The following is a 19,976-nucleotide window of genomic DNA, read 5'->3' as shown; positions in this document are numbered from 1 at the left end:
GCGAGATTTGGGAGTGGCAGCCGTCCAGATAGGGCGAGATGCGTGACTGGCAGCCATCTAGGCGGGGCGAGATATGTGAGTGGCAGCCATCCAAATAGGGCGAGATTTGTGAGTGGCAGCCGTCCAGATAGAGCGAGATGCATGACTGGCAGCTATCTAGGTGGGGTGAAATGTGTGAGTGGCAGCCGTCCAAATAGGGCGAGATTTGGGAGTGGCAGCCGTCCAGATAGGGCGAGATGCGTGACTGGCAGCCATCTAGGCGGGGCGAGATATGTGAGTGGCAGCCATCCAAATAGGGCGAGATTTGTGAGTGGCAGCCGTCCAGATAGAGCGAGATGCATGACTGGCAGCCATCTAGGTGGGGTGAAATGTGTGAGTGGCAGCCGTCTAGGCGGTGCGAGATATCCGAGTGTTAGCAGGCTTGACGAGACTAGATAGGTTTATAGGGTCATTATTGTCATGCATGCAGAGTACAGTGAACTTCTTGTTTGCATACACTTAAAATGCAACGCTTGCGTAGCCTCTTCCTCACTAGCTTTCATCACACGGCCAGAGCACACGTGTTAAACACAAAACTTTTTTTTTTTCTTCTAGGAGAGTCAGGAATAAGCTTCAGTAGTAACGTTTTTTTTTTTTTTTTTTTTTTTATTATAACACACATATTTTTACTCCAAAAAAAATAAGTATTGCGTTAGGTTAACTCGTTATTTTAAAAAATAAATGTGTCTACGTAATGCACGTTATTCTTAACACCGTTCACCAATACCAGTTGCACATTGCAAAAAAAAAAAAAATCTGAAGGTGAACACACACAGCTGTTTTTCTTGCCTTTGAAAGGAATCCGCTGGCCGCCTTTTGAAGGACGGTTCATTATGCTCCCTCTCGTTTGCTTAAAAGGAAGTCCATCCAGAATTTGATTGATGCGTTTGCCATCTTTGACAGCGGAGCACGTCTGAAAACCTGACCCCGCTGGCCTTTCCTCACTGCTCTTTTTAACGCTCACGTTTCCCCTTTTCATCCTGTATGTTCTCGTGCTTTGAACTCCGCCTGGAGTAATTGGCATGTTTGCTGTGTAAGTAACACGCACAAGTGAATACAGGAGGAAGATGAGGGCGGCACGTCTCACCCTGCCGTAACCGTCGGGATGTCTCTTGAAGTGAATGCGGAGTTGTGTTATCTGCCAGGGAGCACACATGATTCAGGCTTTGCAGTAATTCCTAGTGTGTGTAAAATCGAGTCTGCGGGGGATCACGGTGGGCCAGCTGTTTGGAATGGTGGGGGTGGGGGCACTAAGAAGCATCAGCCTCAAGCCAGTAAGAAGCTCATTACGTGGCACAGTGTGTTACCGTTATTAGCACTTGTGCAGTTGTATCCGACTGTAGTGTACAAAGAACAAAATACCTGAAGTTAATTTTCGGATATATAACAAGCAGATTTGAATATTTTCAGTTGAGTGTGCAGCTAATATTTGACGTCCAAAAGATTTGTGCCTGAGTTGCATCCCACCCACCTAAACCCAAATACTGGCAGCAGCGTGAAGGATGGTTGGAGGATTTTTTATTTTTTTCTTAAAGCGCATTTCCTTGTGTCACACTGCAGAGCATGTCACCTCTGAGGGGAGGCCACTGTGTGAAATGTGCAGCGACAGGCCTTGCCCACCCTTGAAGCCCCGATGATGCAGACAAACTCCGACTCCCCACTCGCGTAGCCAGTTCAACCCCAGTTTGTCTGGAAAGCCGACATCTCAGATTGGATGAGGATATTTCTAAAGGCTGGAAGTCCCTTTCAGTTGTCACAACATTTAGTTTAATTCCTCCTAAGGCATACGGTCAAGTGACATCATCGGCTCTCCACATGTCACAAATGTGATGTTATGTGTTTGAGGCCGGAGCCGACTTAATCCATTTGGACTGCTGGACAGCAAGGATGCGCATCGCGGGTCAGGTTCAATTTCTTATGTGCTAGGATTTGATTTGCCGCCATCACTAATCACACACGTCCTGATGTAACCGCTTGGGTTCGGGTCTCTTTCTGTCCAGTCTTTTAAATGCAGACTTTGTTCCTTTACACAACCTTGACTAGAAAATGACGATTAAAAAAAGAAATACAGGATGATATTTTTATTTTTTTTCTTCTTTTTTTCCATATATTGCTCCACAAGTAATCTGTGACAATGGTATCATAATATAGTCTAGGTGAGTTTTATGTCGCATTGTGCAACTTCTTGTCATTGGGTGTGTTAGATTTGCCAATTTTTCCTCCGCATACAAATGATTTTAATTGCCAATTCCAAATTGGCCCTGTGTACTTGTAGGTTGTGGGGTAGATGAGTGGACCCTTCGATGGCCTGGAATCCCATCCAGTGTTGTCGTACTTCTGAACTGAGTGTGCTGGCTCTGAGAATGTTATGTTCTGTTGTGTTTGTCTAATCTGTTTATATGTGTTTTTTAAAAAATAAAAGGAGTATTGTTACCAGGAGGGGGCGTTGCGTCATCCCAAACCTCAGACACCACCACCTAAACAGAAGTCCTGGGTTCAAATAAGTGATTTATTAACCATAATACCTTTACACTGCCTCGTTCGATACACACAATTCCTCTGTTCCTCCAGGAGAGCTTTGTCCTCCTTCCTCCCAACCCCATCTCGCCAGGATGTGACAAGATGGTTCCTCTTATCTTGGACCCAGGAGTACTTCTGGTGCCAGTGCATAGCCAGACGGAAGTACTTCCAGGTCAATTGGAAGTGCACAGCTCCTAGCAGAACCCAGAGACCCCAACAGGGCTGCTATACGTTACTACAAGGAGGAGGAGACTTTGTGCCAGCAAAGCAGCAGCTCCAGATGCAGTATCGCCACGACTGCTGAAGGTCTGTGCATCGGAGCTGGGGGGTCCTCTACAGCGCATCTTCAACCTGAGCCTGGAACAGGGGAGAGTCCCGAGGCTTTGGAAAACACCTTGCATCACCCCTGTCCCAAAGGTATCACGTCCTAGTGAGCTGAATGACTTCCGGCCTGTTGCTCTGACATCACATGTGATGAAGACCATGGAGAGGCTGCTGCTTCACCACCTGAGGCCACAGGTTCAACATGCCCTCGACCCTCTGCAGTTTTCATATCAGGAGGAGGTGGGAACAGAGAATGCCATCATCTACATGCTACACCGATCCCTCTCCCACTTGGACAGAGGCAGTGGTGCCGTACAAATTATGTTTCTAGACTTCTCTAGCGCCTTCAACACCATGTAACCTCTGCTCCTTAGGGACAAGCTGACAGAGATGGGAGTAGATTCATACCTGGTGGCATGGATCGTGGACTATCTTACAGACAGACCTCAGTATGTGCGTCTTGGGAACTGCACGTCTGACATTGTGGTCAGCAACACAGGAGCGTCGCAGGGGACTGTACTTTCTCCTGTCCTGTTCAGCCTATATACATCGGACTTCCAATACAACTTGGAGTTCTGCCACGTGCAAAAGTTCACTGACGACACTGCTATCGTGGGCTGCATCAGGAGTGGGCAGGAGGAGGAGTATAGGAACCTAATCAAGGACTTTGTTAAATGGTGCGACTCAAACCACCTACACCTGAACACCAGCAAAACCAAGGAGCTGGTGGTGGATTTTAGGAGGACCAGGACCCTCATGGACCCCGTGATCATCAGAGGTGACTGTGTGCAGAGGGTGCAGACCTATAAATACCTGGGAGTGCAGCTGGATGATAAATTGGACTGGATTGCCAATACTGATGCTCTGTGTAAGAAAGGACAGAGCCGGTTATACTTCCTTAGAAGGCTGGTGTCCTTCAACATCTGCAATAAGATGCTGCAGATGTTCTACCAGACGGTTGTGGCGAGCGCCCTCTTCTACACGGTGGTGTGCTAGGGAGGCAGCATAAAGAAGAGGGACGCCTCGTGCCTGGACAAACTGGTGAGGAAGGCAGGCTCTATTGTTGGCATGGAGCTGGACAGTTTGACATCTGTGGCAGAGCAACGGGCGCTGAGCAGACTCCTGTCAATCATGGAGAATCCACCGCATCCACTGAACAGGATCATCTCCAGACAGAGGAGCAGCTTCAGCGACAGACTGCTGTCACCGTCCTGCTCCACTGACAGACTGAGGAGATCGTTCCTCCACCACACTATGCGACTCTTCAATTCCACCCGAGGGGTTAAACATTAACATTATATTAAGTTATTGTCTGTTTTTTCCTGCATTGTTATCAATCTTTAATTTAATATTGTTATTATCAGTATGCTGCTGCTGGAGTATGTGAATTTCCCCTTGGGATTAATAAAGTATCTATCTATCTATCTATCTATCTATCATCTATCTACTGTACAACTCCCAGCATGCTCTGTGGGTGTCCATTGGTGTACCTGCCACCGAGCAGCTCATGGGGGCTTGTAGTTTGAATAATCCCTCCCCTGTCCTTCTTTCAGGCTGGCCTCCCAACCAGGTAATGTTCCTCCATCTAAACCTGCCTTGATGCCAGGATATCCATTCTTCAGTGGCATCCAATGCCTGGATCCTAGATAGATAGATAGATAGATAGATAGAGAGATAGATAGATAGAGAGATAGATAGATAGAGAGATAGATAGATAGATAGATACTTTATTAATCCCAATGGGAAATTGTGTAGGCAGGAAGCTTCCTGCATCTTTCCATGTCCATTTGCCATAAGAACATGGGAAGGTAGTCCATTCTGGCAGGGATGCCATCCATCACAGTAACAGTTCCATATTGCAAATAAAATTTGAATAAGAATGCACAAAGCTGTTTTATTTTTCTTTGAACGGAATCCATGTGCCAACTTTTGAAGTGAGGTTCATTATGCTCTCTTGTAGCGTTGGACTGGTACTAAAATCTTAACTTGGGTATCAATATCAGCTTTCGCACCTCAGTATCAGGCAAATAACGTGAAACTCCAATCCCCTGCAAGTCTCACAGCCACTTTGATCCTCTGCCGCACCATCGCACACCTCCATGCCTTATCATGCCCCCTGATCAATGCAATGAATTGTACTACCCATTGGATTTTCCAGCACGTTTACAGTGTTCAAAGAGCGCTGCTTTTGTTTGTCCCTCCATGGTGAATTGATCCATTTCTTCTTAATTGGACTCCTGTCTTAATTAAGCAAACCGTTATTTCTGTGTTCTTTTTTGCAATCACCCTAAACTCACAAACTGTTTATTGTCCTGTCAGGTAAACTTTTTGAGTAGACGCGCATAAGAAAACAACAAAATGATAAACCAGGAGATCACAACACCCCTAGAAACGCGGGGAATTGGATCCATAGAACGGTAACTCAAAATGGTGGAGATAAGGACCTAAAATGGCATCCAAGACATTGCAAAAACACAACAGATAAACCATAAACAAATTCTGTGCAAAAATTGACAGAAACAGACTCCTTGAACTCAAAAAACCCAGAATTCAAGTGCTAGGCGATCCGGGGATAAATGAAAATGTAAAGGCAATTTGCGGATTACACAGTAACTGCAATCATCAGAAGCTGACGCAATACAATACATTCACGGTGGCTTATGGGTAGTTCAGACATGCACAGCGTTCTGCCGTTAGTCTGGTTGAAACCAAGGTCAAATGAACATGGACGCTCCGCTGCGGGATCACCCCATTGTTGAACAACTTAAGAAGAAAATTAACTTTGTCAATATAAGAAAAAAAAATTTGCCCATGAGCGTCAGCAGGCTTTGCACCGTAGGAACTAAGTTACCCAAACTATTCAATAGATAGCTAGATAGATACTTTATTAACCCCCAAGGGGAAATTCCCATACTCCAGCAGCAGCATACTGACAAAAAACAATATTAAATTAAAGAGTGATAAAAACACAAGTGCAAGTTAAAAAGTGCAAGGTGGAGACTGCAAGGCAGGTATACAGACAGACACTAACTTTGTATAATATTAACGTTTACCCCCCCGGGTGGAATTGAAGAGCCACATAGTGTGGCAGAGGAACGATCTCCTCAGTCTGTCAGTGGAGCAGGACGGTGACAGCAGTCTGTCGCTGTAGCTGCTCCTCTGTCTGGAGATGATCCTGTTCAGTGGATGCAGTGGATTCTCCATGATTGACAGGAGTCTGCTCAGCGCCCGTCGCTCCGCCACAGATGTCAAACTGTCCAGCTCCATGCCTACAATAGAGCCTGCCTTCCTCACCAGTTTGTCCAGGCGTGAGGTGTCCTTCTTCTTAATGCTGCCTCCCCAGCACACCACCGCGTAGAAGAGGGCGCGCGCCACAACCGTCTGATAGAAGATCTGCAGCGTCTTATTGCAGATGTTGAAGGACGCCTGCCTTCTAAGGAAGTATAGCTGGCTCTGTCCTCTCTTGCACAGATCATCAGTATTGGCAGTCCAGTCCAGTTTATCATCCAGCTGTACCCCCAGGTATTTATAGGTCTGCACTCTCTGTACACAGTCACCTCTGATGATCACGGGGTCCATGAGGGGTCTGGTCCTCCTAAAATCCACCATCAGCTCCTTGGTTTTGCTGGTGTTCAGTTGTAGGTGGTTTGAGTCGCAAAATTTAACAAAGTCCTTGATGAGGTTCCTATACTCTTCCTCCTGCCCACTCCTGATGCAGCCCACGATAGCAGTGTCGTCAGCAAACTTTTGCACGTGGCAGGACTCCAAGTTGTATTGGAAGTCTGATGTTTATAGGCTGAACAGGACCGGAGAAAGTACAGTCCCCTGCGGTGCTCCTGTGTTGCTGACCACAATGTCAGACTTGCAGTTCCCGAGACGCACATACTGAGGTCTGTCTGTAAGATAGTCCACGATCCATGCCACCAGGTACGAATCTACTCCCATCTCTGTCAACTTGTCCCTAAGGAGCAGAGGTTGGATGGTGTTGCAGGCGCTAGAGAAGTCTAGAAACATAATTCTTACTGCACCACTGCCTCTGTCCAAGTGGGAGAGGGATCGGTGTAGCATGTAGATGATGGCATCCTCCGCTCACACCTTCTCCTGGTATGCAGAGGGTCGAGGGTGTGGCGAACCTGTGGCCTCAGGTGGTGAAGCATTTCACTAAATAACATTTCACATAAATAACAATTCACAAATTATTTACCGCTCTGATGCTCTTCTTTCTAATCATAAAATCGGTCATTACGATAGCAATTGATGAGAAGAATTCCTAATTAATTGCAGAATTCCAGTGTTTAGCGATACTCTAGAGCGCCTCTTTCTCTTGCATGATTTGGCTCAGAAACTGCTCAGCACATCGTCATCTCATAACAGGCTTCACTTTCGAGTTTGGTATTTTTCTGTCCAGCTGTTTTAGCTCCAGACCATCCTCAAGAAACTGTGACACACAGACAGACACACACCCATCATCGTGATATCGATGTTTTCAGTATTGGGGACCCTAAAATGTCGAGATCTACCTAAAACCGGAGATTGAAATTTGTCACAAATCAAAAGTTATCGCTCCTCCTCCATAGATGATAGGTTATGATGGGGGAGGGCGCAAAGCAAAAAACAATACGAAATTCCGTTGGATATTTTCTTCATGATTAGATAGATAGATACTTTATTAATCCCAAGGGGAAATTCCCATACTCCAGCAGCAGCATACTGATAATAACAATATTAAATTAAAGAGTGATAACAATGCAGGTATACAGACAGACAATAACTTTGTATAATGTTAACGTTTAACCCCCCAAGTGTAATTGAAGTTTTGCATAGTGTGGTGGAGGAACGATCTCCTCAGTCTGTCAGTGGAGCAGGACGGTGACAGCAGTCTGTCGCTGAAGCTGCTCCTCTGTCTGGAGATGATCCTGTTCAGTGGATGCAGTGGATTCTCCCTGATTGAAAGGAGTCTGCTCAGCGCCAGTCGCTCTGCCACAGATGTCAAACTGTCCAGCTCCATGCCTACAATAGAGCCTGCCTTCCTCACCAGTTTGTCCAGGCGTGAGGCGTCCCTCTTCTTTATGCTGCCTCCCCAGCACATCACTGCGTAGAAGAGGTAGATTAAGGCTTCACCGTAACAACATGGAGATCAACCAGGTAGTGGCCACTGTTTCACCACCTAGAGTGGGGTTAATGTCAAACTCCAGATAGATATAAAGGCAAACACAGGATCTTTATAAAATAAAAAGATGAACAGCACTCATGAACACAACAACAATGAAGTTCTTTGGAGCACAAAGTGGCAGTAGAAGTTGCCCAAAACAGTAAAGTCCCATTACAGTAATCCAGGGAATGGTTAAAAAAAAAAAAAAAAAAAAAAAAAGAAATAGAATAGAAGGTCAAAAACAATCCAATGAATCACAAAAGTTAGGGTTTTACTTTGTAATGCAAGTTAAAAAAAAGTTTTACCTAATCTAAACCTGGAGAAGACCACGCTTGTTTGGTGTGTACTTACCTGTCTGATCAGTGGTCAAGGTTGAGTCTCATGTGCACCATTTTCTATTTTAAATAGGCGTCCATTGTTTAATGTGACTAGCGTTGAAGCTCTTACAGACAAAATGGCCTTATACACCATGTCGTTGACCGAGGGAACACACACACCCACCAAAGAAATGTTGAGGTGCCAGTCAGATCGCTGCTTTTAATAACTAATAAGTTCCACAAAATAAACAGTCATTGCGATTTCTGGGAGTGCCATGGAAATGCACGCACTATTTAAATAGGGGTACGAAAATGCAGGAAGGAAAAGAAAGAAGAAAAGACGGCCCAAGTTTTTATGGTGGAGGAAGAAAGACTTGACCCATCTGAGTCCGGGAGAGCACCACAAGTTCAATGCAGTCTGGGGTGGCCACCTCGAACATTCCGGATACACTGAGGGAGGTGAACTTTACTGTGAAAGTGATCGGAAGCAGTGTGAGCCGTAAGTCTTTTATTCTGGGATTGGCGTGTCTATGGGGAAATAGGACAATCAGATAAAAAAAGTCTAATAAAGACTGAGGTATCATTTTTATGCAGACGACACTCAACTCTACTTCAATGTTAAAAGTGGAACTTCATCAGAGCTTTCTCAGCTCACAACCTGCCTTAGTGAAATTAAAACCTGGATGGAGCAGAACTCTTTGAAATTAAATTGCAATAAAACTGAACTCCTGCAAATTGGGACTAAAATGCAACTTAATAAAATGAGCTCCTTCCCAGTCTATCTTGGTGGTGATCTCATCAGACCTGCCTCTACTGTAAAAAAAAAAAAATCTTGGTGTCATTTTTGATTCCTCCCTCTCTTATTCCGCCCACATAAATCACATTAAGAAACTTTCTTACTTTCACCTCTATAACATATCCCGTGTTCGCTCCTTCCTCTCCTTCTCTAATGCTGAGAAACTTGTCCATGCTTTTATCACATCCTGCATCGATTTTTGTAATTCCCTAACCCCTACTAATCTTATATCACAGCTCCAGCTTATTCAAAACTCGGCTGCAAGAGTCCTGACACGGATCACCAGCAGCAGCGAGCACATCACACCCATCCTGCTCCGCCTTCACTGGCTCCCTGTGTCTTACAAAATCGAATATAAAATCCTACAAACCTACAAAGCTTTAATTATCCTCGCGCCAAACTACATCAGTGACCTTCTCCATCACTATGTGCCTGTCTGCTCACTAAGGTCCTCCGATTCTGGTAATCTTGTTGTGCCTCACACTCATCTACACTCCATGGGTGACAGCAGGGCCTTCAGCTGTATAGCGCCCAGACTCTGGAATGACCTACCGAAATTAATCAGGTCAGCTGACTCCATGAATTCTTTTAAAAAACAACTCAAAACTCATCTGTTCAGGAAGGCTTTTAGCTCGACTTGACTTTACTACCCTTCTCTCAGTTTACCTCCATGTCAAGATGTAACCTATGTGTGTGTGTGCGAGACCATCAATTATGTTGTCTGTTTTTTTTCTCTGAATTCACTGTCATAATCTTCATTATTTATTTATCTGGTTTGTACAATGCTATATATTGTATACCTTTCCGTTCTTTCTTATATTCTGTAAGTGCCTTGAGCATGGGAAAGGCGCTATATGAATAAATGTATTATTATTATTATTAAATCAAATGGACGGTGGGGAATATTCTTGGGTACATAATTTTATGGCTTTTGTTTGTTATATACAGTAATGTGCAAAAGTTTTAGGCAGGTGTGAAAAAATGCTGTAAACAAAGAATGCTTTCAGAAATATAAATAATGATTGTTTATTGTTACCAATTTACAAAATGCAAAGTGAGCGAACAAAAGACAAATCTAAATCAAATCAATAGTTGGTGTTCCTACCTTTTGCCTTCAAACCAGCATCAATTCTTATAGGTCCACTTGCACAAAGTCAGGGATTTTGTAGGATTCTAGTCAGGTGTCTGATCAACCAATTCTACCAAACAGGTGCTAATGATCATCAATGTCACACGTAGGTTGAAACACAGTCATGAACTGAAACAGAAACAGCTTAAAACTGGGTGAGGAACAGCCAAACTCTGCTACCAAGGTGAGGTTGTTGAAGACAGTCTCATGTCATGACGAGATTGAGCACAGCAACAAGACACAAGGTAGTTCTACTGCATCACCAAGGTCTCTCCCAGACAAAGATTTCAAAGCAGACTGGGGTTTCAAGATGTGCTGTTCAAGCTCTTTTGAAGAAGCACAAAGAAACGGGCAACGTTGAGGATCATAGATGCAGTGGTTGGCCAAGGAAACTTAGTGCAGCAGATGAAAGACACATCAGGCTTATTACCCTTCGAAATCGGAAGATGTCCAGCAGTGCCATCAGCTCAGAACTGGCAGAAACCAGTGGGACCCAGGTACACCCATCTACTGTCCGGAGAAGTCTGGCCAGAAGTGGTCTTCATGGAAGAGTTGCAGCCAAAAAGCCATACCTCTGACGTGGAAACAAGGCCAAGCGACTCAAGTATGCACGAAAACATAGGAACTGCGGTGTAGAAAAATGGCAGCAGGTGCTCTGGAATGATGAGACAAAATTTGAAGTATTTGGTTGTAGCAGAAGGCAGTTTGTTCGTCGAAGGGCTGGAGAGCAGTACAATAATGAGTGTCTGCTGGCAACAGTGAAGCATGGTGGAGGTTCCTTGAACGTTTGGGGCTGCATTTCTGCAAATGGAGTTGGAGATTTGGTCAGGATTAATGGTGTTCTCAATGCTGAGAAATACAGGCAGATATTTATCCATCATGCAATACCATCAAGGAGGCGTATGATTGGCCCCAAATTTATTCTGCAGCAGGACAACAACCCCAAACACACAGCCAAAGTCATTAAGAACTATCTTCAGTGTAAAGAAGAACAAGAAGTCCTGGAAGTGATGGTATGGCCCCCACAGAGCCCTGATCTCAACATCATCAAGTGTGTCTGGGATTACATGAAGAGACAGAAGGATGTGAGGAAGCCGACATCCACAGAAGATCTGTGGTTAGTTCTCCAAGATGTTTGGAACAACCTACCAGCAGAGTTCCTTCAAAAACTGTGTGCAAGTGTACTTAGAAGGATTGATGCTGTTTTGAAGGCAAAGGGTGGTCACACCAAATATTGATTTGATTTAGATTTCTCTTTTGTTCATTCACTGCATTTTGTTGGTTGATGAAAATAAATGATTAACACTTCCATTTTGGAAAGCATTCTTTGTTTACAGCATTTTATCACACCTGCCTAAAACTTTTGCACAGTACTGTATACAGTAATCCCTCGCTATATCGCGCTTCGACTTTCGCGGCTTCACTCTATCGCGGATTTTATATGTAAGCATATTTAAATATATATCGCGGATTTTATATGTAAGCATATTTAAATATATATCGCGGATTTTTCGCTGCTTCGCGGCATTCTGCGGATAATGGATCTTTTTACTTCTGGTACATGCTTCCTCAGTTGGTTTGCCCAGTTGATTTCATACAAGGGACACTATTGGCAGATGGCTGAGAAGCTACCCAATCAGAGCATGCAGTTAAGTTCCTGTGTGCTGATTGGCTCAGCGACGGAGCACAGAATTCAATTCCGCTGCGTTAACCAGGAAGTCTCGTCTCGCTCACTCAGCATCAACGTGCTCCTGCTACTGCTTCAGGGGCCGTGCCCAACTGCCAACGATTTCCGAAAAGGTAAAAGTTTTGGATATGTTGAAGGAAGGGAACAGCTACACCGCTGCAGGATGCCATTATGGAATCAATGAGTCCACGATCCTTTTTTATTTAAAAAGGAGGAAAAGAATATAAGATCTATGGCCGCAGTGTCCTTTAACCAGGGTGCAAAACGAGTTGTAAGTGGATGTAATAAGGCGGTAGTCCGGATGGAATCTGCTTTAGGGATCTGGATTGAAGACTGCCGGAAGAACAACAACTGCGGTGCTACACAGTCGCCTGAAGAGGCTCCTTTGTTCAGTAAAATTAAACTCATCGTTATCGGACAAGTCGCCGTGTCATTGTTGGTGAGTAACATAATTAATTATCTACGTACAGTACTTATTACATGTACATAGTTTAGTATCACTGCACACACATTTTACTGTACAGTATACAATTTTTCTTGCATTGTACGTATTTATTGCTGGTGGCCTGCCTGTCGTAATGGCTGTAACATATGGGATATCGGAGACGCTCGATATCTTTAAAATAATATTTAGGTTTTACTGTATATAAACAGTGTGTTTACATACATAATTTCAATGAATCTTACCTAATATCTAAAAGAATACAAAGGGTTTATGCTGTATAATTGTGCGGGAAATGTTTATAAGAGTGTGGGTGAGTTTATAAGGGCTTAAAATATATAAAAATAACCACATGAACATATGGTTGTTACTTCGCGGATTTTCACATTTCGCGGGAGGTTCTGGAACGCAACTCCCGCGATCGAGGAGGGATTACTGTATTGGAAGAAGGGAGGTTTTGGGGGATTGTAGAAAAGGTATTAATTACATTTTGTTTGTTGCATCTTTTCTCTGTGTGGTTTTGTAAAAATCGCTTTTATTATTATAAGTCATCTTTCTGCGCCGTGGAAAGAGGCTGAAGGCAGTTTGGGGTTGACCTGCAATCATCAGTACAGTTTTCACTATAAACTTAATGATGCGTAAGCAGGTGCAATCGTTACACACTAGCATGGAAGACACTTCCTCTATCGGACGATGTGCGGGTGCCCAGTGTAGGCGAATGGCTACATGATGTACGTTTTCGGTTGTTGTAGTGTGAACCTTTATAGACAATGTGAACACGCTAATGTGGACGAAGAAAACGACATTTTATTAATGTGGACGTAGCCCAAGTCTCTCGGTATGTCACAATACACGAGCGGACTGCCTCCAACTCGCTAAGATGATGTAAATGACGTCTGCAACAGAAAATCGACTGAAGAGTCGTGCAGTGGTGTGACGTAGCCTTGGCGGCCACTAATCCTGCCGTTCAGCTGACGTCCTAAAAAGACTGTGCGAGAGCTGCGTCTCAGTCAAGAAGACCTGCCCATTGGCGCCGGCAGTGACCCAAAGATAGACAGAGAAGAACTCTGGGGTGGGCCTCAAAGCGTTAATAGCTGCACTCCAAAGAAAAAAGAATGAGGGTATGTTTTAAAGATTAAAAAAAAAAAAAGTTGAATATATATTTCACATGATAAGAAAAAGATGAAGCAGAGGAGAAAAGATTCTATTACAGCCGAGACAGTTACAAAACTGGTGCAGCAGAAGTAGCCTCTGCTGAAAAGATTGATGCAATGTGGAGTGACCTTGGCTTGGAGCAGGAGTCGGTGATGTATGTACGAGCATCTCAGTGCTAAATGGACCCAGATTTGTGGCGCTAATATACATGGAAGCCCAGTCCCAAACTCAGGACAGTAATAAATCAGCCGCCACTTTGCGTGTCATTTCTGGTTTATATTCTACTATTGTTCTATCGCTTTAATTCATGTCACTATCATCTGTTCATCTGGAACACTTTTATATAATTTTCCACTGGAGTTACCTGACAAATCCCATCAAATTAACAAGGTACATTAACAATATTGACTGGCTCTGTGGCTTGTCGAGCTTGCCGGACCATAGAATGAAATCTTGAAGGGGTCCCCAGTCACACCCGCCGCATTGTGCCATGGATGGCTGGCTCTTAAAGGAAAGGCTTACCTGCTGTGTATTCCATCTTGGAAGAATCTTAAGAGTTATTATGGCTGCGTGCCAGGGAGAAATACTGTAGAATGTGACTGAGGTGCCCGAGCCTGCCGGTTACTCGCAGCTCCGTGTCACCAGTCCTCGGAGGCTGTGGGCTTTTCTGGTGGGTGAGTCGGCACAGTTTGCCCTAAAAGGGCGCTGAATTTCGGGGGTCTTTTTCCCCGATTGCAGTCACTTCAAATCCTCTTTCCACATTGCTAGAGGTTGACAGTTAAAATGGCAGGCTTTTGTGATGGGGAAACAAAGGTAAATCTTGTCAGAATATTTTTCACCTTTATACTGAAATTGCATCCTGTACAAAGACGGGCGAAAACACATCAGAAACCATTAATGGAGTGGGGGGGGGGGGGGGGGGAGAGAGAGAAAATAAAAATAAAAAACATGTCCCGTCTCCTCAGGCTGGGGTTCAGATTCGTGTTTTATGTCTCTTTTGTTAATTTTTGATTCTTTGTATGCTGATTATTTGTATCATCCTTCGCTTTTGGTGTGATGTACAGTATGTATATAAGCTGCCTTTGTTAAGTTCCATGTGATTTGTGGGTGGTTCCCCCAAGAGAGGCGGAGCCACCTGCCAATCACTATCAGGAACTGCCCTCCGCCCTATAAATGTGGAGGGTCTCCCACAGTTCCTGGCGGTTCGTTGTGAGTGCCTACTGGAGCTGCTGAGTTATTTGTGGTTTGCTTTGCTTGATTTTGGTTTTATTTTTATTTCAACCACTCTGTTCTGATTCTGTATCGAGGCTTTGTTCGACTTGGATTGCCCTTGTTACAGGCAATTCCATTTTTCCTTTTGTTCTCCACAGAGCTCCATTATGATTGGAGTAACCTTTTTGTGAAGAATAAATATTTTGTTGTATAAAGATTCGGTGCTTGCCTTTATTACTAGCCAGGGTTTGACCGTGATATCCCCCTCTAATGGGCATTATCGGAAGTATTTGGAACTACGTGTTTTGGAGCTCTTTACTGCTTGGGATTCAAAGGCCACAACAGCATAAGTGTGCACACCCCTAAACTAATACTTTGTAGAAGTCCCTTTTGATTTCATGAAACAAAGCTGTCAGCCGCGCAGAGCCCCTCTCTGAACATACTGAGCGCTGCGCCTCCTGGTGACATCAACTGATCTCTCTCTCTCTGTCTGGGTCAGCCACCACCATCTTACGTAGCATCTCCAGTACATTCCACTCGTCCACAGTGCAATCCCACACTTGTCGCCCGTTTCTTTCAATTTGATGATTTGCTCTGTGGTGAAGTGTCGGCAGCGACTCGCAAACCCACAGCCTCCAGCTCAGGGCCGAGCGCCTTTCAGCGTGAACTAAGTGGAGAGCTCCTTTAGTCCGCTGCGCAGAGCCCATCTCTGAACACTCCTGGTGACGTCAGCTGATCTCTGTCTGTGTCAATCCCCACCATCTCGTACAGCGTCGCTACTACAGTGGGGTGTCAGAAGAGGCTGGCCTTGACCTGTAGCCTTATTCACCTTAATAAAAAGACACCTGTCTGTGTGTCCATCTTTGCTCTCCAACAGATGGTGCATCACAAACAGCAGCACTGCTTCTAAGAATCCTGTACCAAATGGTTAGTAACAGTGACATAAAAACCAGACGGACACACTGCGCTGCACACGTTAACACTGAGGTCTATGTTGTTTAGCTACAGAACTGATTCTTAACCTTTTCTTCTTAATCAAGAATCTGATGAAAGCTATGGGCCCCCTTCCCCAGAAATATTCACATGAACACAACTTTACATGGAATGAATCTTCTTCTTTTGGCTGCTCCTATTAGGGTTTGCCACAGCGGATCATCTTCTTCCATATCTCTCTGTCCTCGTCATCTTGTTCTGTTACACCCATCACCTGCATGTCCTCTCTCGCCACATTCCTTAGGCTTTCCTCTTTTCCTCTTCCCTGGCAGCTCTATCCTTAGCATCCTTCTCCCAATATACCCAGCATCTCTCCTCTGCACATGTCCAAACCAACACAATCTCGCCTCTCTGACTTTGTCTCCCAACCTGAGCTGACCCTCTAATGTCCTCATTTCTAATCCTGTCCATCCTCGCCACACCCAATGTAAATCTTAGCATCTTTAACTCTGCCACCTCCAGCTCTGTCTCCTGTGCCACCGTCTCCAGCCCATATAACATAGCTGGTCTCAGTACCATCCTGTAGACCTTCCCTTTCATTCTTGCTGATATCCGTCTGTCACAAATCACTCCTGACACTCTTCTCCACCCACTCCACCCTGCCTGCACCTTTCTTCCCCAGTCCCCATTACTCTGTACTGTTGATCCCAAGTATTTAAACTCATCCACCTTCACCAACTCTACTCCCCTCATCCTCACCATTCCACTGACCTCCCTCTCATTCACACACATGTATTCTGCTGTGGTGTTCCTACTGACCTTCATTCCTCACCTCTCATATCTCCACCAACCTGCTCCCTACTCTCGCTACAGATCACAATGTCATCAGCAAACATCACAGTCCATGGAGACTCCTGTCTGATCTCATCTGTCAACGTGTCCATCACCATTGCAAATAAGAAAGGGTTCAGAGCCGATCCCTGATGTAATCCCACCTCCGTCACTCCTACCACAGACCTCACCACTGTCACACTTTCACACTTCATATCCTGTACAACTCTTACGTACTTCTCTGCCACTCCCGACTTCATCATACAATACCACAGCTCCTCTCGAGTCACCCTGTCATTTGCTTTCTTCAGGTCCACAAAGACGCAATGCAACTCCTTCTGACCTTCTCTAAACTTCTCCATCAACATCCTTAGAGCAAACATCACATCTGTGGTGAATATAAGGTACTTTATTTATCAAGATCTGATTGTCTCATACATATATGACATACGCAAAGTATTATTAAACTTTAAAGTAACTAATCTTAAAAAAAGCTCCTTTTTTATGCAAAAAATAATGGCCACTGATTATAATTATGAAATACAATCCTCTTGTGCAAATTAAAACAGATCTACTGTTACGTTACTACGTACTACTACATCTACTCTAAATCAACAGTACCAGGCTGTATAGTGAATATAAATGTTAATTTTTATCTGACCCTCACGGACCCCCTGAAACCCATCCATGGACCCCCTAGGGGTCCACGGACCTTAAGTTAAGAATCCCTGAGTTAGATTTCAGCCCGTCTTAGACTGGTAGCATGGCTAGTGCAGGATAAATCTGTAACACACCTGAATTTAAACTAAACTGGTAAATGATATGATTCGACATTTCCTCCACCTCTCTCTCTCTCTCTCTCTCTCTCTCTCTCTCTCTCTCTCTCAACACAGCAAGGACCACCAGATTGGTTAGAAAGAAAAATATGCTAACAGTAAGAACCCAATGTGTGTACAAACCCCCCTACATTACAATGCATGTTAACGAATTACACCAAATTATTCCAACGCGCATACAAGTCTAATGAAAATGAACTGTTCTGAACGGCCTCGGTCCTTAAACTACCTGACAGAAAAACAATCCGATGGAAGGCGTGGGTAAAAGGGCTCTCGATTATCGAAACAAGTGCAAGTGTTTGAACTACCATTAAGCCCAGCCAGGCCCACTCCCCAGTTTACATGTGCCAGCCTGGGGTTCACCCGGTGGACCTTGTACTCGACTAAGCCGCCTGCCACACGTTCTCGGCTCCCCCAGCAGTTGTCCTTGTAGTCATTTTCTTTCTCGGTGTTCTTTTCACTCCCCACCCCTTTTTTTTTTATTTTTATTTTTATTTAAAGTTCACTTTCAATAAAACACACCCCTTCCTGGCTGTGCCTAGTGCTGATTGGTCCATTCTAGTCCTAAGGTCCTGTTACCAGAGCACTCTGAGCTCCTAGTAAGCATAGAAAAGTGACTCAGTCACATAGGGAGGACATTAATCGTATCATATGCAGATAGAGAGTATTTTATTTGTCCCCTGGGAAAATTTAGCTTTTGCAGGAGCTCGAGAAATCGACCTTAATAAAAGGATAGGTGTCTGTGTGTCCATCTGGTTGTTTTCTCTCTGTCACTCCAACATATGATGCATCACAAACATTTGTAATATTAAATGGCATTTCATTTAATAATAATAATTCTTTGCATTTATATAGCGCTTTTCTTACTTCTCAAAGCACTCCAGCAATTGCAGGTTAAGGGCCTTGCTCAAGGGCCCAACAGAGCAGAGTCCCTATTGGCATTTACGGGATTCGAACCGGCAACCTCCCAATTGCCAGTGCAGATCTCTAGCCTCAGAGCCACCACTCCGCCTTGTCATTCCAATAGATGGCGCATCACAAATCTTAACACTGCTTTTACTAATCCCATACCAAATGGCATATAACAGAGACATATGCATTGTGTGGTGCACTACAAACGTTAACGCTGAGGTCTGCGTTGGTTACTTAGATATTTCACCCCGTCTTAGACAGGCAGCACAACTAATCCCCCTTAATCAAAGGACAAGTGTCTGTGTGTCCATCTGGTTGCTGTATCTCTGTCATTCCAAAAGATGGTATATCACAAACATTAACACTGCTTTTACAAATGTATGAATGCCATGCCAAATGGCATATATCAGGATATGCATTGCTTTTGTTATTCCAACAGATGGTGCGTTACAAACGTTTGTAATAATAAAATACATTGCAGGTGTAATTCCAACAGATGGAGCATCACAAATCCTGTACCAAATGGCATATAACGGAGACGTGCACTGAAAACATTAACACTGAGGTCTGTCTGCATTGATTACTTAGATTTCAACCCGTCTTAGAGGGGTAACACAGCTAGTAAAGAAATATATTAACACACAGCAAAAACACCCCCAATCTGACACACACAGGAGACTGGTCTAAAGGTGAGAGAGCAGTCACAGTGAGACATTATAAAGGCATACATATGAAGGAGCCCCAGTCTCGTTTCTTCACATACTTCTGTTGAATAATGCATTCGACTCCAGTGGGTCTGAGAGATGATGTTCAGCATTGTTCATATTGGCCCTCAGTTTTGTCCACATTCTCTCCTCCAGTATGACCTCCAGTGCTGAGCCTGCCTGCCTTAGTGAGGTTGTTAATTTGTGTAAGTAATGTACTGATCCTGCACGCCACAGTGTGGAAAATCATGACAATTATCACAGAACTCTAGATTGTATAACACGTAAAGGATGTCACTACTTCCAGTAAGGGAACACAGTCTTGTAAAGTAAAAAAGAATTTGCTCTGCCCTTTGTTTTCTAGCTCCTCAGGTTTACTAGATCAGTTCGACCTGCCACTGATGTAGACCCCCCTCCAAGCACCTGTAGTATTGTACCAGCTCGGCATCCACTCCCTGAACAGTGACCGGGGTGTAGAGGCTGTTTGGAGCAGCAAAATTCAATAAGCAAATGAAAAGAGCCATAGGTGCTGGCGACACTGTTACACGTTGTCATCTAATAAATGACCTTCCCCAACAAAGATAAGCAGGGTGGCCCCTCCAAGGCTCTGTGATTACACTGTACCACACAAGACTGCTGAACCAGTGCCCACCTCTGACTCCCTTTATGACGTTAAGGGTTCATTTCTTTGGTCGCACTCTATTTAAAGTATGCCGATGAAACGAGACGATGTAAGATCGAGGGGTTACGGGTTTGTTTCTGGCTGCCGACTTCCTACATTACAATGAACAAGAGAAAGCAGAAAAGTAGAAAAATGTAAACCAGTTAGGTCTGAAGTCGCAAGCTGATTGGATTAAATCATTGGGTAAGTACAGTAGATATAAATGAAGACCCCTAAAGAAGGTGGTGGAGGCTTAATGCGTACCTTTAAGCTGTATGTGAGACGAGCAGGTTTGGTGAATTGTTAATGTATGAGTGTGTTCACCC

The 19,976-nt window shown here is 44.2% G+C and overlaps 1 protein-coding gene across 1 annotated transcript in view; it reads left to right on the top strand.

Annotated features, from left to right (window-relative positions):
• mapkap1 (MAPK associated protein 1) overlaps positions 1-19,976 on the top strand; it is a 438,131-nt gene that overhangs the window by 366,473 nt on the left and 51,682 nt on the right. The gene's annotated exons all lie outside the window — the stretch shown is intronic.

The sequence above is a fragment of the Erpetoichthys calabaricus genome, chromosome 9 (assembly GCF_900747795.2).
Source record: "Erpetoichthys calabaricus chromosome 9, fErpCal1.3, whole genome shotgun sequence".
Classification (NCBI taxonomy): Eukaryota; Metazoa; Chordata; class Cladistia; order Polypteriformes; family Polypteridae; genus Erpetoichthys; species Erpetoichthys calabaricus.
Note: the sequence above shows the minus strand (reverse complement) of the source record. Positions and strands in the feature narration are given on the sequence as shown.